General features: G+C 43.7%; 1 long non-coding RNA gene across 3 annotated transcripts in view; it reads right to left on the bottom strand.

Annotated features, from left to right (window-relative positions):
- Positions 1–1,646: 1,646 nt before the first annotated feature.
- Positions 1,647–6,000, bottom strand: part of LOC148590197 (uncharacterized) — a 272,918-nt gene continuing 268,564 nt past the window's right edge. For 2 of the 3 annotated variants that reach the window (XR_015914345.1, XR_015914346.1), the window contains one exon: positions 1,647–2,492. This is a non-coding gene — a long non-coding RNA (uncharacterized LOC148590197). Of the gene's footprint in view, positions 2,493–3,093; positions 3,177–6,000 lie in introns of those variants that run through there. The other variant, XR_015914347.1, reaches the window with a different exon arrangement.

Raw genomic sequence — 6,000 nt, 5'->3', positions numbered from 1 at the left:
GAGATTGGTGGTTTGAGAAGAAAAGAATTGCATCTTTACTAGGAACTGTATCATCATTGTGATTGTTAGAAAATATTTTCATGATGGTTTAAAGATTAAGGATTTAGAGAGTAAAGATCGTATCTTGAGAAACTCAAAAAATACAGACAAGTACATAGTCCCTGCCTCTTCGGAAAACAAGACAACAAGAAAATGCATTCTAGTAACAGATAAGAACAATTTATTTTAACAATAGTATTGATGCTTACAATAAAACACAATTCCTCCCACGCAAGTGGAAAAAATATACTGCAGCTGAAATACCACTTCAGAAATGAACAAATAGTTTGGATGCTTGATCTGTGTGAAGCCTTTGTCTCAGCGAAGCCTGAGGTAGCAACAAGGTCCTGCAACATCAGGAAATGGAGAGAGCTGCATCATGCCGAAACCCACAGAGAAAATACTGAGAAATACAAATTGATTTCTGTGTTGCAGATCAGAAGTTCAAGATTAATGAACAGTGCAGAGAGACTTGTGTCCTGTTAAATCTTCTTCTGCAAAGTCACTGAAGTACTTAACACAGGGGGGACAACCTAAAGGTCACTCCATTTTTGCCAGTGGGGGAAAAAACGCAGAAAGTGCCGAAGAGGCTGGAAGTCAAGGCCAGTTCTTAGAGTGCTGTCGGCTCCAGTCAGAAAATCCGAACAAGGAACGTGGGCAATTTTGTGTGCAACTGAGTTAAAATGGAAATTAAACGAGAGAAAATTTTCAATGTTGTATTGTGTTCTCACTTAGACAAAGAAAAATGATGGCAGCTACTTAAAAAATACTCTGTCCCATATTACAGGAGAAGCTAAGCAACAGTTCCCCTGCAGACTGGAATCATCATTCAAACAGTAATGGAATGAATGTTTTCTAGGCCTCAAACATCAATGTTTATGTTCTACGTTGTAGAAGTTAATTGAATGCTGTAACAACATATCTGAAAATATGCTTCGTACTAATCATCTACCAGAATGGTCTGTAATAATAGTATTACGGTTGAAAGCCTTTTGTATATTTTAGGATACACTGTATTTTAGTGTTTCGTTTTTCTTTTTTCTTTTTGAGGTACAAACTGGCATTAGATTTCAATTTTAATTCCAAATGTTACACAGCATCCAGTCCAGTTTTCAAAACAGACAAATATGTAGCGTCTTAATGTAGCACAATGGTAACAGCTCCTTTTCTTCTAGGAACAGTTCTGCTGCTCAACATGTGAAACAGGTTCATTTTCCTCCTCCTTTCCTGGGCAGGAAAGCTCCTTGATTCTCTAAATTCGGCAGCGAGAGAATCAAAGTCCAAAGCTGCTGGTTCCCCTCCGCCTAGGTCCCAAGAGCCTGACTTGTGATGCTGCTAAAAAACCTCACAAGTTAGGGTCTCAGGGACTAGGAAAAGTCCGATATGATCCCGTAGAATTCCTCTTCACATAATCCGAACTGCTTAGTAGGCAGAATCGCTGTCAGGAAAGCTTTCATTGCTATTGATAAAAAAGCAAAACGAAACAAACAAACAAAAAAACCCACTCCCAAACCCAACAACCCCTCCTTACCTCCCCTGGATAAACACAGCACAGTTTCACATAGGGGGCAGAAAAGATCAAATAAGCAGGCAATGCATATACGTACATTCAAGACAATCTATCAGCTGACTGAACAGCGTTTTCTTAAGAGCATATTCCTCAACTTTTGGAAAGAAAAACAACATAGAGCATGGGAAGAATCGCTGCCTCCACTCACTGGAAGCCACATCTCAATACATCGGAAGGAAGGGTCTAGAAATGGGTTAAAATCCGCTTCCAGCAGATTGGTACAGTAAGAGTTTTATTCTATTTCCCTTAATGCCTTAAAGAAGGATTAAATGCTTGTTAAGGGGTTTCTAATTGAAATATTTCCCCATTATGCTTTTACTGTTAAGGTGGGCCCTGGGTTGCACAGTGCTTTAAACCTGTCCGCGATGCGAGGATAACCTCTGGGCGTGCATTTACTTTTTGCCTCTTCCCCTATTCAACATTTAATCCTTCTATAGACGCTTAGTAAAAGCTTCTTCCTTTCCAATGCCAGAACTAGCTGTGCTCCGTAAATTGTAGAAAACATTGACATGCAGAGGTTGTTGTCACGGGACCCAGACTACTCAAAGCACACACAACTTTCAAATAGTGTCGATACAGTACGAAGAAATGATCGGGTTTCCCAAATAATTTTGTCCTGAAGCCGAACACTTTTAGTGGCACAACCACAATCCTGCAACACTTTCGCATTCATTCTCCTCCAATCTTTAGGCTTGTTTGCAGAGGAAAAAAGAAAATTTCTGCTTTAGGGATGGGATCCACGGTGTTTTTTTTTTTTTTTTTTTTTCCTGTCCATCAGAACATCAGAACCCAGAGCAAAAGGAACAGCAGCCATAAAGGTCCCAGCCGCTGCTGGAGCAGAATCGGGTATAGAAAACTCAGCGCTCGTCGGGAAGCCGTTCAGCTTTAAAAAGGAAAAAAAAAAAAAAAAAAAAAGAGAAGAGAAGAGGGGGGGAAGAATTAGAATCTGTGCTAGCAGAACAGGTGAATCATCCATTTACAAGTTAGCTGCAGAGAGCTGTGCCGAAGAAAAGCTCTGCCCGCGCCCCCCGCCCGCAGCCCTCCCCTTCCCCTCCCCTCCGGACGCCACTTCAGATTTCAGCACCCTTTGGATTATTTAAAATATTTCAGCTGGTGCCATAATGCACCATTATATAAGAGCCGGTCCTTTGTCACTGTGTACCGTTCCATCAGCTATGCCTCAGACAAAAAATAGTTAAATGAAACAAAAAATATGTATGATTATATATATATATATAATAAAAGGTATAGCAGTCCCTGTATTTCATTCAATTCCTTTTCGTACAGCTGATCAGGATTTAACAAACAATTTTGAAACCACAGCTCTCAAATCAATAATTAGAATGAAAAATCTCTCCCCTCTATAAATATGACATTAACATAATTATACCACCCCCATCGCATAGACCCATCCTCTTTAGGGAATACAGCTGATGCTCTGAAGATGGAAATCAGTCACATATTGCAGTTGCTCTCGAACGTACCTTGGCTTCTCCCTGACTGACTGGCTCTACCTTCCACGCACACGCGCGCCGCCACCAGCACCCACGCGCACACGCACGCACACGCAGGCACGCGCGCACAGATACACACGCGCGCGCACACACATATACACGCACACGGAGAGGCACGGCGCAGCAGCGGATGCTGACTCAGAGCAGTTGTGTGTGGAGGGGGTGGTATCGGCTGGTATTTTCACTGCACTCATCGTTAGCGTTAACGCGCTCGCCAGCATCCACCCGCGCGCGCTCTCGCTCTCTCTCTCTCAGACCTGCTGGACTGCAGCATTTGCGTGACGCTGTCACTCTAGCCCTTGTGGGTCAGATGTTAGAAGAAAGCACAAAAAAAAAAAAAAAAAAAAGAGGCAAAAAAAAAAAAAGCCTCAAGGCTCTCGTAAGAAATGCCTTCATTTCTTCCAAAGGGTCCCCTCTTCTTATTTTTCCACCTTTCTACTTCCTCTGTTGCTGTGTCTCAGTTGTTTGACATCTTTCCGGAAGAAAATGTCTTGAGCTGCAATAAGCCAGTAGTCAGTCGGTCCTCCCCTCACCTCACACTCCTATTCCCACCCCCTTTTTTTCCTAATCAATAAGACAGATCTCCGAATGCAGTTGTGAAAACAGGCTCTGACACACAGACTTTCATCCTCGATCCTCTGCCTCAGGAATAGCAGGCAACCCAGGCTCACACGTGATGCCGAGAGAAATAATGCCAGTAATTCTTGAGCGGTCCTAGGAGTTTATTCTACGCCTTCGTCGTTTTTCCCTTTGCTTCCATAAATACCGGTGGGAAGGACACACTAGCTCTCAAAAGCTACGAGGACTCATTTCTTTTAAAATAATGGACAGTAAGAAAGAGTACTATTAATCTTACTCAAAATTAATGTTGTCTTTTATTTTCCCCTCACTCATTGTGCTCTCTGTAAGTAGGAATTGTCTCGGAGCCAAAACACTGCCAGGGTCTGAATCACCAGTCCCTGTGCTGAAATCATAAATTTCTGGACTTCAATCAGTCTCTAACTGGACTTGGTCCCCCCCCCCCCTTTTTTTTTTTTAATTATATTTTACAATTAAGAAAAAGAAGCAGTTTGCGTCAGAGGGAGCCGTGCCAGAGAACAATGGCAACACTCACGTGCACACACACACAACCAGGCATAAAATATTGAATATGCATGTTGGAGCTGCACTCATATATCTACCTATAGGATATTTATTCTGGGCTGGTCTTTGCATACACATGTACATCAAATACACGCAGGCTCGGGATGCACAGCTAAAATGTACAGTACCGAGCAAAGCACAAAGGCTGGTAGCTGAAACGCAGGCACAACTTGCATGGCAGGCTACGAAAATCCGCAGAGCGCAATTATCGTGTGCGTTTTCCACCTCGCTCCTTTGTCCCTACAACAAGGCACCGGGATGACTTACGGCGTGGACACCGGCTCGCCTTCTCCCTCCCTATGCGTGGGCAGCGTTTGTGCACCACTCTCCCGGAGAACGCTGCGACTTGCCGGGATGCGAGCGACTGGTGGAAGGGGGGCCAGGTGACAGGGCAGGTCCACGGCAGGCGGCAGCGCCAAGGAGCGACCCGCGCACGCCCAAAGTGGGCACCGGGAGCCAGGAGGGCAGCGGGTGTCTGCCTGCACCCAGAGCGAGCACGCACGCGGCCGGCCGCTCCTGAGATAGAGGGAAAAGAGAGAAAAAGGGTGGAAAAAAAAGGAGAAATGAAAGAAAAAAAAAAGCAGGCAATGAGGAAACGGTTAAGCTTGTAGTGTTGGAGAAAGAGAAAGAGGGAGACAGACACACGCCCACAGACAGAGACAGACAGCGAGAGGAGAGCGCCAAGCATGAGACAACAAAAGCAAGGCTGGAATCAGATTTGGGAAACTGAAAAAATACAGGATTACAGCATTCGGCTTAGCATTTACGGAGGTATAAAAAAAAAAAAGGAAAAAATTAACACATGCACAGCATGGCTTAAAATACTTATTGCCATCAATAGCCTGTGACGGATGCCGGCTTCTTACTGCTATACGTACATTAGATTGGTCATCGCCTCTTAATCTCCTTTTGCTCAGACCCATCCATTTTTTGCTGCTCCAGCATCTGTGCCCTTTATGCTTTTTTTTTTCTTTTTTTTTTCTTTTCTGTATAGTTACCCACAATACCCTGGATAAATTAATGTCGCGACCTCACTATGGCTATCAGACAGAAAAAAAAGTCTACTATTTTAATAATTGAACGTGCACGTACAGCAAACTGCCTACTGATAGCTCAGCTTTGTGGACTGCCTCCAAAAGCAGCCTTTGCGAGCGCTGCGAATCAGAAACAACAGATGCAAATACCAGCCACAGAGCCCCAGCTCTCTGCCTTGCCTTTTTTTTTTTTTTTTTAAGGAAAAAACAGTCCTTCTCGGTCTGTGCCATCTCAATTTCCCTGTGCTTTCCCCCTCCATGGTTAAAAACATTCGCCTACTCAGTTTAGAAGTGTTCGAATAAAGGCACGAGTGAAAATTATAAATGACTGTGTATTCTCAAAATTTATATCCAGACGGTGAGTAGGGAAGAGTACCCAGGTTCAAGTGCTGAGCCTCACTCGGGAGCACCTTTGGGGCCAGTGGGACTGCAGACTAGATTAAATCAATAGTCGTCTGAAACGAGATGTCGTAATCAATCAGCTCAATTACCACTGTCATAGATCTGGGCTTAAGGTCTTTCCTGATTCCACTCTTCTAATCATTAACCCTTATACAGCCTCAAAACAGAAACTTACACTGGCTCTGCTGCCCCACCTATGGAAACTTAGGCTTTGCTTTGCTCCCTGGTCCTCCCCTTCTCTATTTAGAAAACACAAGAGTGGGTCAGCAAGAAATGTTTTAAGCATGAATAAGGCAAG

The sequence above is a fragment of the Tinamus guttatus genome, unplaced genomic scaffold (genome assembly GCF_059628265.1).
Source record: "Tinamus guttatus ecotype Peru unplaced genomic scaffold, ASM5962826v1 Tinamus_guttatus_pri_ptg001602l, whole genome shotgun sequence".
NCBI classification, from domain to species: Eukaryota; Metazoa; Chordata; class Aves; order Tinamiformes; family Tinamidae; genus Tinamus; species Tinamus guttatus.
This window is presented reverse-complemented; position numbering and strand designations above follow the sequence as displayed.